This window comes from Gymnogyps californianus, chromosome 2, assembly GCF_018139145.2.
Source record: "Gymnogyps californianus isolate 813 chromosome 2, ASM1813914v2, whole genome shotgun sequence".
Taxonomy (NCBI): domain Eukaryota; kingdom Metazoa; phylum Chordata; class Aves; order Accipitriformes; family Cathartidae; genus Gymnogyps; species Gymnogyps californianus.
This window is the reverse complement of record NC_059472.1, coordinates 51,689,159-51,702,047: the sequence shown is the minus strand read 5'-3', so window position 1 is coordinate 51,702,047 and position 12,889 is coordinate 51,689,159.

Below are 12,889 nucleotides of genomic sequence, written 5' to 3'. Positions count from 1 at the left end.
CTTCACCCCAACAGCAAAGCAAGTTACACTCCTGTTTCCCAGGTGTTACCACAGTGGGCCCTAAAATGAGAGCAGTGCCCAGAACAGCCTACCTTCTATTCACTGACATTTCCCTCTGATGTCTGTCCATAAGCCAGGACCGGCAACACACAAGGTTTTTCATCCAATTCAGGTGAAAGATGTATCAGCCATAGATACCCTGCAAGCCACTACAAGTAAAAAGCAGAGAGTGAGACTATCAAAACTTAATCATGAGGGCAGTAGTTCATAAATTATCTAGAAAGTAGATTGCTTGGACAATACTGCTTTCTGCTTTCTTTTTTCCTTAAAACTGCCTGGTTTTATCAGCTGAGTAGAGCACAATGAAGAGTACCAAAGGACCTCGATAAATAAATCCTATCTAATTACCGACAATTATCTTAATAATTGTTTCAGCAGTAATCTTAGAAATGGTTCGGATCCACTTAAGTCTGCAAGACAAGCAGTTGCTGCTTCTATGCCTTCTGCAGAAAACAACTGTCTGCTCAGCAACAGGAGTTGCTCCACAGGAGAATTACACCTTAGGCGTTATAAAGCAGGGCCTTTTCTTCCTAGTGTCTGGATCTTGGATGAAAAATTAGTATCTTTGCAATGAAAGAAAAGTTGCTCAATATTTGATATTTTTGGACTGTGCAATACAAACATGTATTTATGAACCACATCAATAAGCTAGGTGTCTTTGTTGTAAATCCTTATGCAGCAGCATTTGGTTCTTTTCTATCCCTGTTTCTCCCTTATGAAACAGTATGGCTACTTTAAACCATAAATAAACACAGTTAGGGATTTACCATAATGAAAATCTGAATGACACTCTTCGCTGTTTCCAGTTAACTTCCCCTTCGCATGAACAAATCCCCTTAGTGGATGAACCCCCATGCATCTAAAGCTGTTGAGATCCCCAAACACAGGAGGTAAACCATATGCATTGCATTTGTTTGCTTTAATGAAATGATTGATTTATTGGTCACAAATTCCTCAAAAGCATTTGTTTTTATCCCCTGGGTTCTTATCAGAGAGCTCCCAGCATCAGTCAAAATCACGGCTGTCATTCACTGCGGTGCAGTGCAACTCAAAGGCTTCCCCAGTGCTCCCCATTAGCAGGGAGCCTTCCCCTACCCCCCGAGCATGTCCCCTGCCAGGGCACAGATATCCCCTCGTCCTACAGTTGTTTGCTTCCTAGAATAGCTAGATTTGAGGACGAGAGCCTTCCTAATGGAGCTCGAGTGTATTTGCGGCACAATAGGTCATTTCTGGCTCACTTGCTTTCTTTTCAGTTCATGGGACAAAAAGGGACATGCTTACACCATTTGCTTACATTGGTAGGCAAAGAAAACCTTAAATGTCTCATGAGTCACTTGCACTCAATTAATTTCTGCTTGTGTTATTTATTCACGTTTAAGATATGACTTTTATTCTATATGTGACCTTCAGCAATGGAGCTGATAACAAGAACATTACTTTGGAAAAGTGAAAGGTTAAACATTAACCAGAAAAATAGTTCTAAGACAAACATTTTGAATGTTTTTTCCCTTCATATTTGGAAGTAACTTGTCACTTCCACTCTTACCACCCTCCCTCCCCCCATATTACTGTTGTGCTGCTGTTCCTGATACTTGGTAGATGCAGTAAGCACTTGTACCACCATATGATGGATTCCTCTCTGCCTACTACTCATCAGCCAGGTCTTTGAGCTGGGTACAAGCTCCTGCCCGATTAGCATTTCGTTAACAATTTCTGGGCTTTCTTACCTCCCAAGAAGCTCACCTGAGAGAAGAGCCCCCATCACCATGCTCTGAGACAGGGGCTCAGCATTGTGCTCCCTCTTTTTGTTGCACGCAGGGAGTGAAGAAAGAAAAAAAATGTGAACTGGGGAACAGGGTGAAGGAATTTCCAGGCTTAAAAAACGCTGTATGAGTTTGAAGCACTGATTTTAGCAGATGTCTTTTTCCTCCATGATCCACAAGCTTCACTCATGCATAACCACTGTCCCCAAGAATTTGGAATTTATTCTACAATGTGAGTCACCTGGGGCGGGGGGAGGGTGTTGTGCAGCTTTGGTGGTTAAAAAGTCTTCATATCAGTTAAGAAAGGACTGAAAAATGAAAAATAGTCACTGCCTTCAAAGCTGAGTGCCTATTTTACCTGTGTATCGATTTATCTTTTTTATAGGGAGACATGCTTGTTGAGCTCCAACTCTGCTCCGAAATTACTTCAGCTTTCCTGCTTTAAGGCAGTCTCCAACCTCAGTCACAACAACATCACTCGTTAAAAAAAATCTGTAAATCAATGATGTTACTTCTGCTCCCACCCATTTTTGGAAGCCCAGAACATGGGACATGCATATATTTTACTCAGTATAAACAGCCTAATTGCCTGTTGTTTGGTTAATTTGGGTAGCAAAAATAAACCACCAAAAGTAAAGATGAATGAAACAGCTAAGATAAAACCAAAGCCAAACAAACATCGACAACAACAAACTAGGTGGCTGGAAAAGGGTAACTCCAGCTCCGGGAGTCGTTCTGGGTGGTCGAGGCTCTGTCTCAGCCCACAGCAGGACGGGGGTCCTGGGGTGCAGGGCTGCTGGACCGCAGGACAGCAGAGGCGACCACTGGCCCCCTTTTCTGCTGCCTCCCCTCCCCCCTTCCTGCATGACTGACACCCCTGGCCACGTCTCGGGGTTGTTCAATCTGCCCTTCACAGCGCAAACATTGCTCTACTGGCAATATTTTGATCTACCCAGGAAAAAAACCAAAAAGCAGCAAAAACTGTAACAAACCTGCAGACAATCCCAGCACCTTTACTGACCTTTAACACCATGGATTGACAAAACCCTGCTACTTGTCCGTATATCTCGCTCTCTGTTCAGTCTCTCGAGACTTGTAGACTAAAAGTAATGTCTCGTACCAAAGAATGACACCAGGTTAGACTATGTTGTATGAATAGGGATTTCCTTTCATCAGTTCTTATTTTGCCATATTTCAGTATTTTATTAAATGTCCTCTTGTCCTTTGCCATGGAATCAGGTGAATAGAAACCTCCTGGTCTTCTTCCTTGGGACCATTTATTATTTCATACAATTTCCTCATGTCTCCCCTTATTTATGTCTCCCACAAGGTAATCTGTGCTGGGATAACAGACTGCTCCCACCGGTGTTGCTGATGCAGCCAGTGCCAGAGAGTACCAGAAATCTCCCATCATAATTTCTTTGCAGAAAATTTGCAGCCAGGCTTGGCTTAAGGCAACTGGGGCCTGAGCCTACCACAGTGCGCCTTCTCCCAGCCCTCTGGGTCTGGCCTGCGCCCTCCCCCCTGTCTCATCCCCCTTGTTCAGCTCCCCACAAAGCCCTCCTTCCCCAGACAGACGATCCCTTCCTGTCGCCTCTCTGGGATGGACTTCTTCATTTTTCCTTAGCCAGGTCCCCTGGACAGACTCTTGGTTTCTCACTGACTTGTTGTGCTGTTGAGGTTTCTTGGCCTGGGTCCCAGGGTTCCTGCCTTAATCCATCCCTTCAAAGAGATTTGGATAAGTCTGGATAAACTTCCAAGCCTCTGGATGCTTATTCAAAGCATGAGGCTGGGGGAAAGGGGGAGCATCCCTGAAGGAAGCCAGAGGCCAGCTATATGCAGTCAAACAACCTTTTTTTTTCTGAATCAGAGATACCTCCCCAAATCCCTCAGCACCTGTGTGTCAAAATCTGCATTTACATTAGTAAAAAGGCAAACCCTGGCCCACGCATCCTGAAACAATGTGCCTGGACATTTAGACATACAGATGGGCCAGCATCTTGTCAGGGTGTCTGTTGCAGAATTAAAAACTGGGATTCCTTCTTTCAGGAGAGCTCGGGTATGTTTACACACCATTGGGTATTTTAGGGGTGACTCACTACAGAAGTCCTATCTGAAACCAAGAAAGATCATAGTTTTGAAATGAAATGCACTGAAGAGGTGTGAACACGGCAACAGATCACAAAAAAATGTGAGGCTGGATTCTCCAGCCCGCAGGAGTTCTGCAGCCTGGGTGGGGGGGGTCTCTGCTGCGGCCAGCAGCTGACTCTGGGAGCACGGGAAGGGTGAAGCAGCTGTAGGAGCTAGGCTCAGAACAAAACCTCTTTTGTACCATCCGTCCTCCTCCTCGCTTCTGACGTTACGGATGGACTGAGAAAGCACCGTATGGAGCTATTTCTGCACGTGTTTTGGGTGGTTCTGATCCTAGTTTGAAGTCGCTGGCACCTGCCGTGAAACTAGGCATTTTCACAACATTTTGGCTGCACCCAAATTAGAGGCAAATTTCAGTCCCTCTGGAACCAAAACCAGTATTATTTGCTTGAATGACAATTACTCCAGTCCTTCCCATTAGCCCCTCAGCATTCAAGATACATTCATTCATAGCTTAGTTTCCTGCTCCAAACATGTTCGCTTTGGGAAAACTGATCTTTATTTTCCATCCAAATGAAGCCCAGTTGTGTCCTATCCACCAAAAGAACAATCTGGCTTAAAGCAGCTTTAAGAAAATCACTATCTGATGTCAGTAAATCTCTGTCTATGCTATAATTGCTTTAAGTCAGGAAGCAGTGGGTGTGCTCAAAACAACACATAAAGATAAAGATTTCCAGTGCCAGGAACGTGAACGTATTTTGGAAGAAAACACGGGGGGCATTCTGTGCGGGAAGAGATGAAAACATGCGTCAGCCTGCGGAGCCTGCCAGTGCTGCAGCGCACATGCGCTGGCTGTCTGGGGAAGCCACATCTTCAGATGGAGAGAAGGAGGCACTGGAGAGTCCTGTCCTCGGCAGACATGCAGAGCCAATGGCTGCTGCTATTATTCACTTCTTTGTCTTGCAGCAGAGCGATATGTATTCCTCTGTCCTCTAGGAGCTGAAGGAACACATCAGAAGACAGATCCCAGCCCCATCTCTTTTGCAGGGATGGATGTTGAACAGTTCCTGGGGGCAGGAGAGGATTTGGCCATCCGGCCATGTTGCTCTCCTGGACTCTGATGGGGACCTACCCTTGTCCTTTCCTGAGCAGAATGGGTGTTGCCACAACCAAACACTTACACGTTGGTCACTCTTTGACCCTACAACAACATGAATGCTCTCAAGGAAAAGGGCATCTATCAATCCCATGGGCTGCCTGTGTGTCCCTAGAAAAGCCATTATAATATGTGATGCTGGAATAATTCCACCAAAGCCAAGGATATTTCTACCCCTTGCCCAGCATGTGTAAGTTAGAAGGGAAGAGAGGTCATTGCTCTCTGTTAAATGTATACCTGGTTACCAACCTACTTCTTTGTCTTGTTGCTAGTTTTCCTCTTACTTACAATGCAGAACAAAAAAAAAAAAAATTAGAAGTATATATCCACTTTGTTACTGGAGTACTCTTCTTCTCCAGGAGATACCATCTTTTGGGTCCCAGGGCATTGCACTTACAGGAAAGAGAATCAGTCCTCTGACCAGTTCCCTACTTAAAAGGCAGAACTTTTTTTAAGCCATGAAAACACACAAGGCAGTAATTTACCAGTTTACAGGGTATTTTGACTCTAGGTAGAATGGTAGGCACATCACCTGCATCTTTTACTAACTGCTACTTACACAACTTCTTTCATCCCAGAGTATCGCAAAGCTACTCATATAGTGAAGTGCTAGCAATCTGAGTTCCACTGTCCATATGTTTTCTCTGCCATTAGCCTTCCTCAGACAACTTTTATTCTCTAACTCTCTTCATAGTTCTTTTGGGAGGGAAGCAGAAGGCACATGGAGGGCTGCAGCTCTCCTATCACGCCTTACCAGAAGGGAAAAGGCAGAGGGCCACAACAAAGGGTATTGCCTTAGCTTGGAGAGTCTGTGTTCCAGGCTATGGCGTTGGGAGGTTGTATGTTAGTAGGGCTGGGGTGGCAGAGTGGGAGAGACAGCACCTTCTCTTGCTCTGGGGAAATGGATGTCCCAGTAACGTTCCCAGGTCGCCCCTTAAGACACATCCTTACAGACAGGAAAGCCATGATCAAGCACAGCTTCTGCCTTTCAAAAAGTGGGTGGGAATGGTGGTACTTATGGGAAGCCCCTGGAAACCCTGGCCACAGTAAACCTGTTTTTAGAAAAAATCCAATTATCAGAATAGCGATGTTTTTGTGTGACCTTTGTACATATTTGTTGTCTCTAACATAGGTTATAAAGGCTTTGGGCAAGAGCCCTCTGTGCTTGCCCTCTCCTACTCCATATCCAGACATGCCTCTGAAGCCAACTGCATAAAACCATCACGGATTCAGACAGTTCTGGTCCCAGAGCATCACGCTGTACCCAGCATCTCCAGGGGAAAACTCACAAGCAAAAAGGCCCTTCTGGGCACAGCACCTGCTCTCTGGCCTCCATAAAGTTTCTCATTCCCTGCTGAACTGCAATTGCCTTTCCAAAGCCAGAGAAAATAACCTATGCATTTAGGGACACTTATGCAATCTAAACGATCCAGCATAATTCTAGTTGAGCAGAGCCATGGTAGTGGTCTGCTGCCAGGTACTCAGAGTATATAACAAATGCAAGAGAACAGAGCTTATGAAAGTAAGGGCAAGCAGTATGTTAAGACACAGAAGTTAGCCTGACTAAGTCTGGCTTTTCCCTAAGAGGGAGAGCAAAGTGCTGTCCCCTGGAGCCTTCTAACACTGAAGCTTACAATAATAATGAAATCTCCAAGGCCCAAATGTGCCTCCCACACACATCTCGGGTAGGAGCTTACCACACAAGGAGTCCTGCTGAAATTAATGGGCTGTGTGTGGATTACAAGACGCTATTTGGAATAACTGAGGGTGACCTCGCAGATATTTTACCATTGTTGTTCCCACTGTCCATGCAGTATACCTGGCTTTAAGTTTAACTGTGCCTCTCCCTGAAGGAAATGAAACACAGGGAGGGAGAAAGAGAGAGGGAAACGTATTTATATAGGGAAGCATGGTATAATGGCTGAAACATAAGCCTGGAAGACTTGGTCTCCAGCCTTGGCTATCCCACTGACTCCTTCTGTTATCTGGATGCAGTCATCCCATCTCGGCTCCATCCATCTGCCAAACGGAGTCTGTGAGTCGGGCATACCGTGCAACTTCTTGTCACAACGTGCACAGCCCTGGAGACGTGGGACTGGAGAGCTTCCCCCAGGATCCCACCGCCTGTGCATCGCTCTGTGTGGGTACGGCCCCTCAAGGGGGTGATGTGGCTGTAGCTGCGAAGGAGGCAACGGCAGTGGCCTTTTCCTGTTTGCTTTATTCCCAGGGGTTATTTCTGGGCTGGAGGGAGGCTGCAGCGTGATGTCAGTGTGTAAACAGGGAGGTGAGTGTCGTCAGGGCTCGGGGGGTGGAGATGAAGGCACGTCTGGCTCCCTGGAGAGGGGAGTGGGAAAAAAAAATCAGCGCAGATAAAGAAACATAAGGGAAATGGCAGTGGAGCCACAGAGGAGGCGGCGGGGGGAGAGGGGGAAAAAGGCTGCCGTCCCCATGCAAATCGTTTGGGAAAACAGTGCACCACCCTCTGTTAATTCCCCTGATTAAAACCGCATTAGTTTGTAGGTGTCAGGGACAGGCAGCTGTTTTCAAGGAAGCCCTGGCTCCACCAGGTCCTTCCTCGCAGGGCAGCTGCGGCTCTATCTGGAGGTAAATGTCAGCGAGGCGCGGAGCCTGCCGACGCTTGTCCTCCTCCTGACAGGCCCTGGCCAATGTCCTGCTGCTGAGGGTCGTGGTAATTTACGTCCCTTCTGTGTACATTAACTTATCTGCAGCAGAGCTGGCGGGGCTCTTTCAGCCAGGCTGTCTCCTCCGCAGGCTGGGAGACTTTTCCTGCCTGTGGGACCCAGAGCGGGGACCGGCTGCGCGCCCCTGCCAAGTTCCTGCGCCGGACCAACAACAACAAGCAGTGCCGTGGAGCCGGCGGCCGCTCGCCCAGCCCCGCCGGCATCGCCTGCAGACCCTGTGGACACCATGTCCCCTGCGGCCCTGCGCGCCCTGGGGAGAGGGGAGCCAGGCGGCTGCTGGAAACCAGGCGCTTGGTTGTAAGCCCCTCACCCCAGCTCTCCTCACTGGTTTTATTCTGCTGTTGCTGCAACAGCTCAAATGGTTATTTATTATTTGCAGCTCCCCCGGGGCTCTTTTCCCACCCCTCCTCCCCTGCCCCCTGTGGAAGGAAGCAGCCTTCTCGTGCAGGAGGCAGACACTTCCTACTGGGCTGCAAATTTTGGTGGCCTGGCTGGGGTGACTATCCTTACGCGTTGGTTTGGATGGATGTACAGATATGCTGTTATCAATGGCAAATTCACTCTTAGCCTGAGGAGACAAGTATCCACTGGTGGTGACAGGCAGGCGTGGAGGCACCATCTGGGTCTTCCTCTGGGCAACACTTTTTCACATAAAGCAGGGTATTCCCCTCACATCCCCATAATGAACTTCTCTGTCATCCCAACATGCACAACTGAACACATTTAATCATTCAGCAACTCTAAGGAGGTTTCCCTGATTTTGAAATTTTGGGGGCCGTTGCATTCAGACTCACTTTTTATGTGATTATCCCCTTGTGAATCACTGAGTCCTTATTGGAAATCAGAAAAAATGAAGCAAACTCTGCCCACTATACTCCTTTTCAAATTTGTTACTATGCATTACTTGTCTTCAACTAGGTTAGGCAAAGTTGCCCATCACCATTACGAAGCCCACAAAAATACTGAAAGCAGAAAGCAGCAGTGGCAAAGACCATGTGGTCCAGCAGTCTGAACCCACATCAGTTCACCCAGAAAGAGCTGATCTGCCAACCTAATTGCTATTAGGAAAGAAGGGAAAAAAGAGTTGATTTTTGTAACAATATCAGAAAATGTGCCCCTTCACACAGTCTTTCAAGATTTCCTGAATGACCCCCATCAGATGGCTTGCTTTGGCACCTGCAAAGAGCTGCTGTTGTATCAGGTTGTATCAGAAAGCCACCTACAAACTCTCAAACTGTCACAGGAACGCTAACAACCACAAATTACCTTTTGTCTTCACAGGGACTGAGGACTGTGTCTTCTTAGTAGCTATATCAGCTTGATCCCCCCCATATGCTTTACATGTACATCTCAGCCTAGTAATGCCTGGTGTAGCTAGTAGGTATGATACTGACTGTGAGGAAAATTATGGGTAATTTTGTTATGCTCCCAAAGCTCTTAGTGAGAATTAAGCTACTCAAAATAAAAAAAAAAAGGGATCAGGGTTGTGGTTACAGGCCATATATCCCTGCTCCTCTTCTCCCCAGAAGCTGCAGGTCACACTTCACCAACCTGAAGCTGTGACAAGATGAACAACCCCAAACCAAGGGACAGGACTCACAGCAGTAACTGTGAAATATAAGACCTGATTTTCCTGCTGGACAGTCAAATGCCATGGAGCGAAGACTGGCGAGAGAGGCCAGCACACACCCACTCCGAGCATGGTGCAGGGCTTGCCAGTTAACATCGAACTCTGTGTTTCCACCCTTGCCACGCTAGTGGGTCTTTAATCCAAGACTCCATGCCTTCCACTGGGCTTGAGAGAAGATGCAGACAGGAGCAGGGTACACGGGAAATTTGTGTCCTCTGGCAAGACAGGAGAGCAGCAGCAGAGCTGTCTGCTCTAACCCCAGCCTGCTGCCTGCAGCAGCAGTTCTGCAACACCTCAAGCGCTCCTCTCCACAGAGAGCTTGCACAGGCTGTTTCTATAGCCATCATGAGCAGACTGAGCAATTCAGCGCTGTCACATGGCGTGGTTACCTTGCAGATAAGATGGGTGACTGCGCCTATTTACACGTGGGAAAGGAAAATGTCTTGCTGGTCTGTTCTTGCAAGTTTAGATTTTGGTGGTCTAAGCTGCCTGCCAATGAAGCATATGGACTGTGTAGCAAAGGATATTGCAGCGTCTCTGGTTGTTAATAGAAAATTTAGAAAACATGTTCACACATCTTCCACTGGTGTGCTTTCATCCTAACAGCTGCACCTGGGCCCCAACAGTGGCTTCCAGCTAACAGAATGGCAGCAGATTTCATGTGTAAGAGGACCATGGAGATTTCATTTCAGAGCTAATGTCCATGGCTGTCTGCAGGTGAAAGCAGTCTTTATGCACCAAGGAATTTCAGGGCCATATTTTCAAGCTCTTTTGCATGCTCTGTCTGGAAATACCAATTTCATTTTAAAGGACACTCCACCCTTGTTGGGAGACACCAACAAAGTGGCTGGTGGCTTGGCTGGTGGCTAAGATACACTGGCTTTTTAGGCATCCTGCTGCCCAGGAGGATCTGTAGCCCAAAGTTTAGTGCCTATGGCATCTGTATGAAGCATGTACAGAGTTAAGCACCTCAGTTGTGGAGCTACCTCAGCTAGTTTGGAAAAATGCCCAGGAAAGGACTTTGACTTAAGCTCTACACATTAAGGACCTAGAGACTTTAAGCCATGGTTGGAGGGAAGATCCTATGTTCATATGAAAGATGAGAGCCATTTCCTGCAGAGAGTCCTTTTTTAGAAAGCGTACTGGCAGTGAAAACAGCAGGAGAACCATTTTTGGACCCTTCACTGTGGATATTTAGGCATTTTTATGTTGAGTATTTCTTGTATCAAGCACTGGACTCTGGTTTCGCTCCTCCAGGCCAGCTCCACAACCACTGGGCAGGCACCCCCTTTCCCTCCTCACCTCTATACTGTGAAAGTAGCTCAATTTTCCTCCTGATTTGGGTCCCTCACTGGTTATACAAACAAAAAATTATCAAAACTTTCACCAATAGATGTTTCGCTAAATATCAAATGAAAGTTTCTCATGTTTCCTTTTCTCCAGCTACTGCCTTTTCTCTCCTGGCAATAATTTTCTTTCACCTCCCATGACGATTTGGTCTCAGTCTTGCTGGAGTGAACAAGTAACTCAGTCGTTCGCATAGACAGGGAAGAATTCCTTTGGATATTCCCGGAAAGGCTGCATTACCTCTCAGCTTTCACATTGGTAATAAATACCATAAGTACAGATGAACAAATTAGGATGGAATCCATCCATCTCTGATCTTCCTAGGTATCAGCATGAATAAATTTGAATTAGAAAACTACTTGACTTGCGTAGCCCTGCATCCGTAATTGGCTGTACTTCCTCACAAACGTCTTCCTTTAAGTAAGGGCTATATTTTCATTTGCAGTGTATGATGGTAGCATCTGTCCTAGGCACTCAGCTTTCAGACAGGTACCTGCACAGGAGAACAAGCACTCACCAAGGATAGCCCTCCTCATTTTTTTCTGTAACTTCGTGGAATTCCCATGGGGAAAAAAAAAAAAGGGTGAATCGCAGCAGGAAGACTTTTATTCTCCAGAACTACTTCATATTTAGTGAAGACCCTAAGGCTTGATGTGATATTTGTGAAGTTCACTGTGCTGCGGACTGTGCTGTTTGCCCCATTTTGACTGAAAACTCACTAATCTCTTACGAATTCAGGCTTTGCTTACAGACTTTCATTTTTAAATACAGCTCAGTCAACACACTGAGGTGAAACCTCCCCAGGCTTTTCTGCATTTTGTTCTAAAGGTGATAACACAAGAGATTGGGATTTTCTGTGGAAAAGCTGACAACTTTTTTCCATGTGAAGTACTCTCATTGTCAGTGTTTTCTGCTGAGGACGACGCAAACACTTGAGTCATGAAGCACATCCCTTCCTTCAAGCACTTCCAAGTCATCATTTGCCTGTGTACGTTACTGTGTTTAAATCTGGCTTTATGAGTTTTACAGATGGGCAGGAACAGGGGGTGGAGGGCGATGGACACCCGGAGCCAGAACAGAAATAGAAGGAAATGATCAGCTCAGAGCCCCAGCAGACACAGATACATGTTTCTCTCTGGAAACTACTAGAATGCATCAAAGAACAGATTTAATCACATCATACAACTGAGTTTGAACAAGCATCACTTGGGTGCTCCTCTCCTGAAACTCCAGAAAAGATTTCAAAATAGCTCTTTGCTTTCTCACTGAACATCACACAGTCCTTCTGCCAGTCTTTCTTAAGCCAAAAATCACTGCCAAGTCATAGGCACAATGTTATGCATAGGACGTAACTTTACAACGCCTTGATGCAAACAATTATCGTTAAGAAAGAGCAGCAGAAAAGAGCTAACAACCTTGCCTGTTTTACATAGCTGTTTCCATGTATTTGAGTTTTACAATGAGCTTTAGAAGATTAGCAACTAGGGTCAGTGGCATAGTTAAAATATAGAAATGTATATATCTATCTGTACGTCCAAGATAGAGCAAGTATAAATGTTACTGAAAAGGTACAGTGCCAACACTATCTATTCTTCCAGTTAAATCAAAACTCCAGTTACACTTAACAGGCGTGCCTCCCAGAATCATACGATTATATGACATTCTCAACTTCTCCATCTTCATGTTTGCAATGGGAATCTTGCAAATATGTGTCTGTGGGCCACTACATCAGGATGCAGGGGAACAGGCCTGTTCTAACGATACTTAAAAATCTCTTGGTGTTTAGGAGAATGTCACAATCTGAGGTTAGAAATATCATGGTACCTAGCACCATTTTCTGTTAAATCATGAATGTCCATGAAAGTTCATCTCCTTATGCTTACAGGCAGCTGCAAGGGAATAAACTGAGCAACCCACACGTTCCCTTCCCATCGTGTCTATGATGCTGGGAGTCATGAATATCCCTTGATCAAGTCACACACAGGATGAGATACTAGAAGACTGATTCTCACCCTTTGATTCCTTGTTTTCATTTTACTATAAAAGACCCTTATCTTTGTCAAGCAAGAGCAGGAGTTCTTCCATTGGCACACACGCAGCAGAGATCTCTGGTTCTGACAGGGCCTTGTCAGCTTTCCCC